General features: G+C 41.9%; 2 long non-coding RNA genes across 2 annotated transcripts; both read right to left on the bottom strand.

Moving 5' to 3' along the window:
• Positions 1–1,953: 1,953 nt before the first annotated feature.
• On the bottom strand, positions 1,954–4,516 carry LOC309330220. The gene is made up of 2 exons (XR_014151388.1): positions 4,471–4,516; positions 1,954–2,546 (listed from the first exon to the last, which is right to left on the bottom strand). It is a non-coding gene; the product is annotated as an uncharacterized lncRNA (long non-coding RNA).
• A 4,622-nt stretch (positions 4,517–9,138) lies between these two features.
• Positions 9,139–11,068, bottom strand: LOC309330591. Its single transcript, XR_014151498.1, has 2 exons — positions 11,027–11,068; positions 9,139–9,791 (listed from the first exon to the last, which is right to left on the bottom strand). It is a non-coding gene; the product is annotated as an uncharacterized lncRNA (long non-coding RNA).
• Positions 11,069–14,951: the final 3,883 nt, after the last annotated feature.

Raw genomic sequence — 14,951 nt, 5'->3', positions numbered from 1 at the left:
CTTTGCTTTATCTGTCGTGACTCTTCCAACAAGCAGCTTCCTTGGATGCCAGGTAGCTCCAAGTGAGTACCGTATTTTTCGCTCTATAAGACGCACCAGACCACAAGACGCACCTAGTTTTTGGAGGAAGAAAACAAGAAAAAAAATATTCTGAATCTCAGAAGCCAGAACAGCAAGAGGGACCGCTGCGCAGTGAAAGCAGCAATCCCTCTTGCTGTTCTGGCTTCTGGGATAGCTGCGCAGCCTGCATTCGCTCCATAAGACGCACACACATTTCCCCTTACTTTTTAGGAGGGAAAAAGTGAGTCTTATAGAGCAAAAAATACAGTAAGTTGCTCCAACAGAGTCAGAGAGCAGTCTGAGTTCTGTCGAGCCTCTGCCTAGAGACTACCTCCTCTAGGCTCTGCCCCCTAGTGGAGACTTCAGATTCTTAAAAGGCCAACACCCTGGCTTGAGGTCTTGCATTTCACAGTCTCCCACTTGCTATGAAATAGCACATTATGCACTGCTAAAGCACTGAGGTACAGGGGAAGGCACCTGTGTGGGTATTGGCTCTGGCCCTACAGTGTTTTTCCACAGAAATGCATTGAGATAACAGAATACTGCAGTCAAATGCTCTATTTTGATTCTATTTCTTCTCGATGCTATTTTATTGTATTGGGGAAACTTTGAAAAAAAATCTTTGTGCCTCTGAATACTAGTTTGGGGAATCGTATGTAGGGGTTGGGAGCTGCTGCTTTTAGGATCTATATTTTGACTCCCCAAGAACATCTTGGCCACAGATGCTGGACTATAATGGACCTTTGACTTGATTCAGCAGGACTTTTTCCTATGCAAATATTAAATAACCGAGAAACGTGCCTTTAATTTGAGGAATTGAAAAACAGCAATGAACTAAAACAGGCATAGGCAACCTCGGCCCTCCAGATGTCTTGGGACTACAATTCCCATCATCCCTGACCACTGGTCCTGTTAGCTAGGGATCATGGTAGTTGTAGTCCCAAAACATCTGGAGGGCCGAGTTTGCCTATGCCTGAACTGGAAGCTCAGAGGAAACATTTCCTCGATTTCTTCATCTCAGTCCTGTTCACTTCCAGAAAATAGAAAGAACCCAAATATGTTCCACTTTTCAATAGATAAGTACAGAGTGTTCCGCGAACTAAACAATAGCATTTCTGGACTCACATGTGAGATATGAAGCTTTGTCGTCTTCAGGTTCTGTGTGTGTATATCAGCCCCCTGTCTCATATTTCCAAAAAAATTGTGCTAGTAATGATCTCTCAGCACTATAGAAGATATTGGGAGGCCAACTGAGATTCGTGGCCAATAGATTCTGGACAGAGGAAAGGAAACATTTCCCCAACCTGCGTACATGATGTAATCCAAAGATGATAAGAACATGAGGAGAGTCAGGCTAGTTCAGCATCTAGTTCAGCATCTTCTTTTCACAGAGGCCAACCATATGCCTATAGGAAACCGGAAAACCGAAACTGAGCATAGAAGCACTCTCCCTTTCTGTGGTTTCTACCAACTGGTATTCAGAAGCATCACTGCCTCTGAACATGAATCAGTGTAGAATTGGCTGGTAGGAAAATCAACGATGACTCCTGGCTTAGATGCCTTAGAGATGGTGTTAGATAAACCATTGGAGTTGCTAGACAACCTTATAACATACAATACAGTGGTGCCTTGGGTTACATATGCTTCAGGTTACAGACGCTTCAGGTTACAGACTCCGCTAACCCAGAAATAGTACCTCAGGTTAAGAACTTTGCTTCAGGATGAGAACAGAAATTGTGCTCCGGCGGCACGGGAGACCCCATTAGCTAAAGTGGTGCTTCAGGTTAAGAACAGTTTCAGGTTAAGAATGGACTTCTGGAACGAATTAAGTTCTTAACCCGAGGTACCACTGTACCACTGTACCTAATTTTCAAGAAGCTTCAGAGACAATCATTATATTATAGCATATATTTTATTTTATTTTCATTGATGCAAGAGTTGAAAGCAGAAGGCAGTTCCACAGCCCAGCAAATGGGGGGGATATTGTGGTGAAACCCTACCCATTTAATTCTATGCAGTAGTCATGCCTCTTTTGCTTCTTAGGTCTCTTCTTGGAGGACCTCTTCCGATGAGATTAAAGGGAAGGGAAGCAAATTTGCAGCTTATTATAAGTGACAGGTGCAAAAGCTTTAGGGTTTCCCACTTGGCAAAGAGTAGAGGTGGAGGTGACCCAACAGGTCTTCAAAAGGAGGTTGATGGTGTGGATATTATTCTGGATGTTGGAGAAGATCGTGTTGTTATTGCAGGCTGAGTGGGCCGTCCGAAGTATCAACCACAGCAACCAGAAGAATTGTTGTTACTCTTGATGTAGATGATGCGGCACCCTCCACAACCACAGCCCTGGGAGCAGCAGCAGGGGTGGCAGCAGCAGCCGCAACCGCAACCACAGCCGCAACCGCCACAACTGGGGATGCAGATGATGTTGGGTCCAGAATTTGAATTGGAGCCACAGCCACAGCAACCCATCATTGTGAGTGGAAGGTAGGCTGAAACAGATGAAATATGCATTACGTTTAGTGTGTGTGTGAAGTAGAGGAGAAATGATGTTCACAATTTAGTGGACTAACCATTGAGAACTGCCACTTGCTGACTTGTATAGGGCTTATTCCAGGTTTAAGATACCCCCCCCCCGGGGGGGTTGTTAGTGCTGTTGGGATATTCCGTTCCACTCTAAGAACAGACGTGTGACAATCCACACGTCTGTTTACATTCCAGCACAGCTTGCTGGGAACTTCCATTTTGTGTATAGCTTTTGCTTATGCTGTCTGGCTTTGGACACGAAGGAGATCAGACATGTTTCCTTTTGTCCTGATGTATGCTGAATAAACTTCTTGTAAATATGCTCAAACAGCCTCTCCTGCCACTTCTGTTGCGTAGTGTTATCTCTGCTGAGTAGCGTGCTCTTGCTTCTGAAGCTCAAGTCACAGATTCATGCCAAAGACTGGAGATCGCCCGGCACAACGGCCAGTGGGATGGAGCCAGCTGGGGGCCCACCAATTGCCCCCACTTCCTTGGTTGCATGCCAACAGTGCCATTGGTGGGGCTTGGCAGACTTACCTGGCAATGGGCAGCAGTGTTCCAAGGAGACACATAATTTTTAAGTTCCCCAAATGCTTCTGATGTAGTGCTGTTCCAAAGCATTGTGGGAAATCAAAATGGCTCCTAGACCCAGCTACTTGGCACTGACTGGAGCTCCAGAAATGTTTTAATGGGAACTCAGAGTCAGGACCGGATTTAGGCTGGATGAGGCCCTAAGCTACTGAAGGTTATGAGGCTCTTTATATGTCCAGCTCTCCTTTGTCAACAACAAATTGTCACTGTTTTTTTTTTGTGTGTGTGTTGAATATATGTTATATGGTAATTTATGGACTTGATAGGGTTCTAAAGCCATTTGCACATAACAAATAGGAGCCTACACAACACAAAACACTTTTGCTGTGTGTAGGTTTTATTTTTTTTTTTAATCTTATATTTTGGGAATGGACATCCAGTTTTTTCCCCTTTAAATTTTTTTGGGGGGCCCAAGAGAGTACGGCCCTAATCTATAGCTTGTTAAGCTTATATGTAAATCCAGCACTGTTTAGGATTATGATAAATAGTAGACCTATTCTCAACCCGTGTAAGGTTTTCAGAGAATCTTGCATGGTCCTTGACACTGATCATCTTCATTAAAACATTTCTAAAATGTTTCTTCAGTCCACCTTGGTATCCACCACAGAAAATGGCAAACCCCAAGACTGTGATACTAAAAGCAGCAGCTCAAAACTTAGAAAGAATAAAAGCCCATGAAAGATAGCAAGAGGGAGGCCATGCAAGAATCTTCATTGAGTAGATTACCTAAGCAGAAGACAACTCCCAAAGCCCACCCACCCCTCCAGTTTGGGACCATCTCATTTGAGATAATGGAGGCATCTATGGTAGGGCATTATATTCAGATGTTAATATGAAGTGAGATGAGACCAGCCCTGCTGATCTGATTTGTAAGTTGTTTATCTAGTTAGCAAGATTTCTATCCTGCTTGATGGTATTAAACCTCTAAGCTGTTTACTAGAAAAATTTAAATTATCAGTAAAAATGGTTAAAAATAATTAAACGCATTTAAACATAATTGAAATTAACAGTAAAAAAAGGATTGAAGCATGTCAACATCAACACGTCTGAATAGCCTTGACAAAACAAAAATGATTTAAGCAGGTGCTGGAGAGGGTACAGGGTTAATAGGCAGGGATTTGCAAAGTAAGGTCATAAATTACAGGTGAATATAAATAGAATCATATGCAGGTCAGTTCAGTTAAAAGGACATATCCAACCCAAAGAGTTAGCCACATCCATTAATTTCAATAGGTCTACTCAGAGTAGGTCCAACACCAGAAAAAAAAAATATCCCAGATATAAAGTACTACAACTTACTTTGTTTAGTAGTAGATGGAGAGGTGTAAGAGGTTCAGAAACCCAGTGATCGAATGGAGAAGTCTCAGGTGATGGGCCTTTTATACATCTCTGTTGTTTTTTCCGGAGGAAGTGAGGCATCACGGCAAAAATGGTAAACTCTTCATTAGCTGTCAAAGAATCCATCCCCACCGGGACAATGTGCCATTATCACCTGCACGTCCCTTGACCTGGCTCATATTCGTCATTTCCACTCCATGTCTTAAACCTAATAAGCTAAAATATGATTAAACCTAATAACAGTCCTTGATCTGGCCAGAGGGTACTGAGAAGATTATGGAGAAGAATGCTGGCATCCATGGACCAGCTTAACTAAATCCATGAACCCAAGGCCATGCTTCTTATACTAGAAACATCCGATTCATCACTGTTGGCCCATTAAGTGTGAATTCCATTGTATGATATTATATATCCATTTTCTACATGCAGGGCAAAACGCAAATGGACACAGTAAGCTCTTAGTGCCAATTGTATTGTTATTAAGGGAGAGAAGCTGCCTTTGGCATGGAAGATCTAGTCTTTAACAATGGCAGTGCGGAAGTGTTAGCAGTTGTGGCAATCAGGGACATCAAAGACTAGAACCAAACACAGTATTTCCAGACATGGAAATCCTTCTGAAATGCTCTTCACCTCAGATTTGGAACCTCATAATACACTTTTTCCCCCCATAGTGGAAGTGGTGCATTAAAAATTGGGGGGTTTTTTTGTCTCCCCCATCTCTAGCTTTTAGAGTTTTTTATTTGAGTTCCTACTGAAATGAGGCTTCATTTTAATGTTTTGATGTCGTATTTTAATCTTGTTTTTACGTTGTATTTCAATCAATTGTTTTTATACATGGTGCCAGCCTCCCAGAGCCCCGTCTTGGCTGGGGAGGGCGGGGTATAAATAAATTATTCTTATTCTTATTCTTATTCTTATTCTTATTCTTATTCTTATTCTTATTCTTATTCTTATTCTTATTCTTATTCTTATTATTAGCTGGCACCCATCACACTTTTATCAAGGTTTGAGTATTGGTACATCAATTTTTATGAACACCCACCCCCTGGGGGGAATTAATATGAACCATTTTCATCCCCATCACCACTGATGGCATTGCAAATGGCTATAACTTTCCTGGCCCTTTTAACAAAGACTGATAACACTTGAAAAAGTTACTAGCCTCTTCAGAATGTAAAAAGCTTAATAAGTTAAAGTGAAACAGGGGCAGGTGTGTGTTTTTTTTGCTGTAAAAGCCTCCATCCCCAGAAAAAATAATAATAGAAGGAATGCTCCCCTAAATTCCCTTTAAAGCAGGTAAGGATATCATTTGCAGGTATTATTGTTGTTTCTGAAAGCATGAATCATGTCCAATGTCACAGTGCTTTTCTTCAAGGATAGCCATTCAAGTTTCAGGGTCTGCTTCATGCGCTGGCTATAACTATTGGGGAAATAGTTATATTTTTCCCCTTTCAAAGAAGTGGATGAAATTTGCAGGCAGAATACCACCGCTCATTACTGCCAAAAAGAAAAGAAAAGAGGTAAACTCTTCACAGGGCTACAAGGAGGTTAGGCTGGCCTCGACCAGAGCCAGGGCTTTTTTGGCCATGGCCCCGATCTGGTGGAACGCTCTGTCTCAAGAGACTAGGGCCCTGAGGGACTTGACATCGTTCCGCAGGGCCTGCAAGATGGAGCTGTTCCACCAGCCCAATGGTTGCCATTAATTTTATTATGAATTGATTTTAGAATGTATTTTAATTAATTTACTGTGTGATTTTATGTACACTGTGGTATTTTTACTTGTGGTTAGCCACTCTGAGCCCAGCTTTGGCTGGGGAGGGCGTGACATAAATAAAAATTTATCATTAATTCTTTTTATTATCCATTGAAGTACCCATCTCTATCCAAATGATGCACCATTGTCAGCTTCAATAACCTTGATCTGGCTCATGGTCAACATTTCCATACTGTGTCTTAAAAAGCCTCAGTAAACGTAATAGCTATATTATCCGCAGTTTAACTGAAGGACACTAAGAGGATTAAGGGGAATGTTTATATCGATAGACATGCTTAACAGAATCGATGAACCCAAGAAAACACCTACTGCACCAAAAAATATCTGATTCACCATTGCTGGCTCAGTTCATGTGAATTACATTGAAGAAGAAGAGGAGGAGGAGGAGGAAGAGGAGGAGGAGGAGGAGGGGTCTGGATTTGATATCCTGCTTTATCACTACCCTAAGGAGTCTCAAGGGACGTGGGTGGTGCTGTGGTCTAAACCACTGAGCCTCTTGGGCCTGCCGATCAGAAGGTTGGCAGTTCGAATCCCCGTGACAGGGTGAGTTCCCGTTGCTTTGTCCCAGCTCCTGCCAACCTAGCAGTTCGAAAGCATGCCAAAGTGCAAGTAGATAAATAGGTACCACTCCGGCGGGAAGGTAAACGGTGTTTCCGTGTGCTGCTCTGGTTCGCCAGAAGCGGCTTAGTCCTGCTGGCCACATGACCCAGAAAAACTCCGGCTCCCTCAGCCTGTAAAGCGAGATGAGCGCTGCAGCCCCAGAGTCGTCTGCGACTGGACTTAACTGCCAGGGGCCCTTTACCTTTATCTTTTAAGGAGTCTCAAAGCAGCTAACAATCTCCTTTCCCTTCCTCACCCACAACAAACACTCTGTGAGGTAAGTGAGACTTCAGAGAAGTGTGACTAGCTCAAGGTCACCCAGCAGCTTATGTGGAGGAGTGAGGAACTCCTGCAGACTCTTTCCAACAATTATATTTTCATTAAAGAAGACAATGTGCAGTACCTTTGGCAAAAAATGTATAGCGTACAAAGGTAAGGTGGAAGAGCTGGCAGATATATAGTAACCATCATGATCCTCAAGGTTATACAGCATGTATGTAGATCCTTTTTCTTCTCCAGATGTTGCTAAACTACATCTCCCATCAGCCCCAACAAGCAAGGCCAATAGCCTGGAATCATGGGAACTGTAGTACCAAATGTTCCCCCAAACCTGGTGTAATGCCAAAGATTGATTTTGCTAACATAGGAAACTTGCTGAAATTCTATTTGGCCCAGATTTGGTATCTTATGATTTAGGTGGTCTTCTTTCTAAAGCAGGACCAATGTATTAAGAATCTTCTTTAGAGCCTTAGAGGTGAGGATACTAAATTTTGTACCACTTCTTAAGGTGTCCAATGCCTTCTGATTTTCTCCCTCTATATTTCTGATCTACATACATGTCCACTGATAAAGCACTGAAGGACAAGGGGGTCAATCATGATGAGCTTGTGTCTAGACTCATTCGGTGATATACCACTGGCTGTAATGACCTGGTGGATATAGTCCACATGGCTGAACAATTAAAAATGATTAGATCACATGGGAATGGAAATGACCTCCATACAAAGATTTAGGGAAGAAGTAGAAGATGGATATGGTTTTGATGGTTTTGAAGATGGATATGGTTTTGATGGTTTTGATGGAGTTTTGATGGTTTTTGACACACACACACACACACACACACACACACACACACACACACACACACACATTGAGACTTCAGTCCTGGGCTGCTCCAAGCAACTCCCCCACATCCCCCACATCTGTCTGCTTGCCCCCTATCTCCATATCTCTCTTTCTTTTTAAGGACATTTTTCTTTGTGATATCCGGCCTTCACCTGGGCAACATCCTTCCCTCACCTGCAGAGCCTCCTTTCTGGTTTCCGTTGATGGGTTAATGACATGCTTCTAGTATCTTTTATCATTCTTAATAACTTCTATCCTGGCCTGGATAAGAAGCTTTGTCTGTGTTTTTCACTGGCCTGTCATCTTTCCTTCAATACTCCAAATATTATCTGAATTCTATCATTTATTCACTAAACTCCAGCAGTTATGGGTGCCCTTGCACTCCAAATTGTGTTACCCCAGATCTGTCCCCCCCCCCTCTCTTTCTTTCATTGTCTCTATCTATATTCTTCATTCCATCTTGTTCCTAGACTCCTAAGTAGCTCCTGTGACTAGGAGTGCTTATGTCTACAGCCATACCTGTACTGGGATAGTTTGACCTCATGGTCTAATGACTTCCTACTTAGACTACTGTAATGCCCACTACATGGGGCTAGTCTTAGAGATGGACTGGAGTCTATAGCCAGTGCAGAACGCAGCTGCTAGGTTGGTAAATATGGCAGTGAGGAGACCATATGTCACCGGTCCTGAAAGGTCTGCAGAGGCTGCCACAAAGTCTAGTTCAATGTGTTGGCATGATAGCAGAAAGCCCTAAATGCCTTGGGGCCAGAGTATCTAAAGGATCAGCTCCCCCAATATAAACCAGCTCAGGCCCTGTGATCCTGAGGGGAAACCCTCTTGGTGGTGTTGCCTCTGGTTCCTGCCTGGCTGACACTGACACATAGTACTGTAGTACTGTAGAGTTGGAAGGGACCCTGAGGATCATCTAGTCCAACCCCCTGCAATGCAGGAATATGCAGCTGTCCCTTGCGGGGATCAAACCTGCAACCTTGGTGTTATCAGCACCATGCTCTAACCAACTGAGCTATCCAGCATGAAAGGTCCTTCTCAGTAGAATGCCCACCTAGCAATACACAGCCCTACCACATGAAGCAGCTAATTTCCAAGAAACCTCATAGACAATAAATATATTATAATTGTTTTGTTTTATTTTTTATTTATGCAACAGTTTGAAGTACAAGGCATTTCCACAGCTCAGGAAGAAGAAGGAGAAGGAGGAGAAAGCCTACCTATCTAATTCTATACCATCATCATGCTTCCTTTACACATTAGAGCTTCTCAATGGGTGGGGGAAATCTTCTAAAGAAATTAAAGGGAACGAGAGAATCAGAGTGCTATAATAAACATACAGAGGAAAATCTCTAGGGTTTCCAGCTTGGTGAAGAAGAGAAGAGGTCGTCCAACAAGTTTCCCGAAGGATGCTGATGCTGTCATTTGGGATGCTGGGAAGATGGTGCTGTTATTGCAGCCCGGGTGGAACTTCCAAATTATTATGAGCAACCACAACAGCTGGAAGAGCCATTAGAAGACCCAATGTAGTAGACACAGCATCCACCACTGGAACCGCAGCAGCTGGGGCAGCAGCAGCAGCATGGACAGCAGCAGCAGGGGCTGCTGCAGCAGCAGCTGGGGCAGCAGCAACAGCAAGGGCAGCAACAGCAGCCGCAACCACAGCCACAACCGCAGCCACAACCGCCACAACAGGGGATGCAAATGACGTTCGGTCCAGAGTTTGAATTGGAGCCACAGCCACAGCAACCCATCTTTGAGCGTGGAAGGTAGGCTGAAACAGGTGAAAGATGCATTATGTTTGTGATGTAGAGGAGGAACTACATTTGCACCATGGTGGGTTGGCTAATCGGAACTGACACTTGCTAACTGCTCTAGGGCTCGTACCAGGTTTAGGGAAGCCTGGTGGAATGGTAGAGCCTGGCGGGCTTACTGGGCTATGGGCATCGGTGTTCCAAGCAGCACCAAGCTTCCTATTCTAGCCACTGTTTTACGTTCACCTAGTGCACCCGATGAAGTGTCATTCCAGTGCATTGTGGGAAACCCAAATGGCGGCTAGACCCACCCATTTGGCACTGATCAGAGCTCCAGAAATTTCTTAATGTCGTCCAGTGACAGTATTAGTCGTAGTTCTATTCTGATCCTCTGTATTATTATTATTATTATTATTATTATTATTATTATTTCATAATTTTGAAACAAAACAAATTCCTTCCAGTAGCACCTTAAAGACCAACTCAGTCAGTTCTTGGTATGAGCTTTCGTGTGCATGCACACTTCTTCAGATACACATGCACACGAAAGCTCATACCAAGAACTGACTTAGTTGGTCTTTAAGGTGCTACTGGAAGGAATTTGTTTTGTTTTGACTATGGCAGACCAACACGGCTACCTATCTGTAACTGGAACATTCATAATTTTGTACATTCTTAACAGGGTAGGTATTTTTGGATGTTAAATATTTCAATAGTAATATTTCCATAATTCCAGCCACCTGGCAACTGACAATAAAAATGCAGTAAATTGGCATACTAGAAAAAGATAACGCTAGAAGGAGCAGATTAAAAGAGTCGTAACTCAAAAGAACAAATAGGTATTTGTGAGCTATCAGATATCATGGGGGGGTGCTCCCAAACTTCTCTGTGAAGCAAAACACCTGTCCCCCTTATTTAAAATGGTAGAAGCACCTGCGGAATGGGACTTAAGTGGTGATTTTTAAAATGGGATCAGGTTTGTTTCTCTGATTCATAATCGAGGTAAGCCTTGCTACAGACGTCAGCTCAGAACATAGAACAGAACAGAAATGCAATAATATGCAGAGGTGTTTAGTTAAAGGGATGTATGCAACTTAACTATACCCAAGTTACATTCAGAGTAGACCTATTTAAATTAATGGAGCAAAGATGGCCATATCCATTCACTTCGTTGGGTCTACTCTGAGCATTGTATACACACACACACTGTGTGTGTGTCTCTCAAATACACAATACATTTAGAAGTACAGCTTACCTTGTTTGGTGGTAGATGAAGAGTTGTAAGGTTGAGGAACCCAGTGGTTGAATGAAAAGGTCTGGGGTTGTGGACCTTTTATACAGCGCCCTGGTATGTTTCCAGAGGAAATGAGGCACCCCCTCCCCAAATGGTAAACTCTTATTAGCCATTAGTGTGCACATCCCTAACAAGACCATGTGCTATTTTCTGCCATGTGGTACTTGACCGGGCCACTAGTCATCATTGCCATTCTACATCTTCAGCTGGGTTATTAACCTAATAACAGGGTTGTCCTTAATCCAGCCAGCAGTGCTAAAAGAATTCAGGGCAATAATGTTTGTGTCTATAGACCTTTTTAACAAAATTCATGAACCCAAAGCCATGCTTCTTACACACACACACACACACACACACACACAAAACTACCAAATCTCATTCATCATTTCTTGCTCACTTAATGGGAATTCCATTTTATGATATTTCGTATCAATTTTAGGTATCCGGAAGACAAAGAAATTACACTGAAGGCTCTTAGTGTCAATTGTATTATAGATTTGGGGGGAACCCCCTAAACTCTAGAAATTAATAAATAGTGGGTTTTTTATTATTTGGAGTATAGTGGTACCTCAGGTTAAGAACTTAATTTGTTCTGGAGGTCCGTTCTTAACCTGAAACTGGTCTTAACCTGGAGTACCACTTTAGCTAATGGGACCTCCCACTGCCGCTGCATGATTTCTGTTCTCATCCTGAAGCAAAGTTCTTAACCTGAGGTACTATTTCTGGGTTAGCGGAGTCTGTAACCTGAAGCGTCTGTAACCTGAGGTACCACTGTATTGAAGGGAAGATTGTAGGCCAGTAGAATATAGACAAGCTAAGCCTCCTTTCCAAGCCATGGTCTGGACAAAAGCTGTGATGGTCCATTTGAGAAGAATTTTGGGGCCTGGGTTGACAGAGGTTCCCATAGTGATGGGATGTGTGCCTGAGGTGTCAGGAAAAGAGAATCTTTGCAGCTGGGAGAAAGAAGGGAGAGAGCAGACAGAGATCCATCTTGGGCAGGTTGGCTGAAGGCTGGCTGGGAGAGTGCTGCACTGCTGTGGGGGGCAAGCCCCTCTTGAAATGAATCATGAAGGTAACAACTGGACTCTTTCCATCCAGACTGAAGAGGCAAAAAGGTTAGTCACTGAGAGAACAGGATGCTGGGCTAGATGGGCCACTGGCCTGATCCAGCAACCGGGCCCTGCACATATTTAGCCAAAGCCTTGCCATTCATATGTAAGAGGGCAGAATCAGCTGGGTTTACTGAATGATAATGGAACAAAGAACAGAGGGTTGTATCTAATGTTAGTCCTACTCACAGCAGATCCACTGAAATTGATGGCCATGGCTAAGAGGTCCATTAATTTCAATGGGTCTTGGCTGGTTATAGCCCATCTAAGTGAGACTTAGTTTGATACAGCCCAGAGTGGTTAAGGACAGCCAGGAACATTCCACATTTAAGTTATCATGATTTTTCAGGCACATGGAGCCCAACTGGCCACGGTATTCACCAAACCTAACATCCTGGTGCCAAACGCAACTTTCTATGTACATCCTGGTACGGCACGTGAATTATAGTGTTCTCAGTGGAGTGTGAACTTTTAATTATCCCCGATAGGAAAATATTTGCTTTTAATGATAGGGGTTCAGTCTCCATATGTGTCAAACAGTGGGTAGCCTGGTCTTTAATAACAAGAAATTAGCCATTCTTGGCTGATGCCTCACTTCCAAAGCGAAAGGAAGTGTATAAAGTGTGTAAAGATACGTTCCTTTGGTCACCGGTTATCTGCCTTTGACTGACTGCCCTATCTTCTTTCATTTCAGCTTTTACAAGCCAGACCCAGTTCAGTCTGCTCTCTCTGGGATCCTGGTGAAATGAGGGTTGGATTCCATTGTAATGTGAACCTACACACTTTGCCTTTCTTGATGGTGGTGCATTCTCCTTCATTGGAGGTCAGGGATTCTTGAGATGTAATTCCTGTACTGCAAGGGATTGGACTAGATGACCCTTGGAATACCTCACAAGATGTAAATGGAATGTTGGGATTTTGTGGTGTGGGTCTCCAACAAACAATAAAAGTAAACAAAAAATGTTTAGGTTAGAGGAAAGCGTACATAGAATTGCCCAAATAACATGAATAGGGATAACATTGGATGCAGCGCTATCTACATCTATCTATCTATCTATCTATCATCTATTTATCTAATCATCTATCTATATCATCTATCTATCTATCTATCTATCTATCTATCTATCTATCTATCTATCATCTATCTATCATCTATCTATCTATCTATCTATCTATCTATCTATATATATCTATCATCTATCATCTATCATCTATCATCTATCATCTATCATCTATCATCTATCTAATCATCTATCTATATCATCTATCTATCTATCTATCTATCTATCTATCTATCTAATCTATCATCTATCTATCATCTATCTATCTATCTATCTATCTATCTATCTATATCTATCATCTATCATCTATCATCTATCATCTATCATCTATCATCTATCATCTATAATCTATCTAATCATCTATCTATATCATCTATCTATCTATCTATCTATCTATCTAATCTATCATCTATCTATCTATCTATCATCTATCTATCTATCATCTATCCATGGATTATAACCAACATTTGTCTTAGAGTAGACCCACTGAGGTTAATAGCTACCACAGGTTCATTCACTTCAGCAGGTCTACTTTAGATCCAACCCTATATTGATGGATCAATCAGTATAAATGAATAGATTGTGTGTCACTGTTCCATTATCATTTATGGGTTGCTTTCTTCTGAAGGTTACAAGGAATTTTGATGCCTCCTCCACCTTATTTTTGAAAGCTGTTTTGAGATTGTTACAAAAAAGTAGGATTACACCCTATGTGAGCCCTACTCTGAGTTGATTCATTGAGACTGATGGATATGACTAACTTTTTAAAAATAAATAAATAATATTTATTAACATTCTAAGAACTACAGAAAAGAGAAAAAGAAGAGAAAAAGAATTAAACAAAACAATATAATACAATACAAAAACAAAAACACCACACAACACCAACACCAAAACATTAAATTAACAAAACCAAACAAACACAATTTAAAACACATCTAATAAGTTCAGTATCTTAACTTTCATTCACTTGTTTCAAGGACCTCCTCACACCTCCCTTTTTGTATTCCACTTTAATTAACTGTTTCAGCAATTCCTTTCCATCTTCCTCTGTTTTCTGTCCTGTAATTTATCTTAACATATTCTAACCTTATTTTTCCCTTTAATATATAATTGTCTTAACATATTTTAACCTTATTTTCCCTTTAATACTCTAAAAATCTATTTGTACTTAAATCCTTGTAACATTTCTACTAAAGCCATATAACTCCTTTCCAACATTTTCTAACACTCATTAATTTTACAATATTTTTATAAATAGTCTTTAAACTTTTTCCAGATATGACTAACTTAGGTTCATTAATTCCTGCAAGTCCATTCTGAATGCTTGTACTTGTAATTAGTTGGAGACAGCGCTGTAAACATACATGCACACAGTTTCCAAAGTCATGGCCTTGCTGGACCTAAAGTGTCCTGCCTGAGAAGGCATTCTGTGAAACTCGAATGCTGGTTGTCCTGATTAACCCAGTTTCGTTATCTTTGTTTGGCTTCTTTAGACTTGCTGTCACTTCACCAAGATGGGCTCTTCTGGTTGTTGTGCACCCACCGGCAGCACTAGTGGGGCAGTAGTATTTGCCCTGTGCCCTGCTCTGCCATGCCATCTCACTGTTCTCCCTGCAGCTTAACCTCCTGCTTGTGCAGTGGGTAATCCTGTTGGACTCTGGTGTAAACTTGTTGTGCTCCAAGCTGTGGAAAATCCTGCTGCACCCCATGTTG

Source organism: Podarcis erhardii (genome assembly GCF_964252035.2).
Source record: "Podarcis erhardii genome assembly, chromosome: 15".
Lineage (NCBI taxonomy): Eukaryota > Metazoa > Chordata > Lepidosauria > Squamata > Lacertidae > Podarcis > Podarcis erhardii.
The sequence above is the reverse complement of the archived record's forward strand: the minus strand, read 5'-3'. Positions and strand labels throughout refer to the sequence as shown.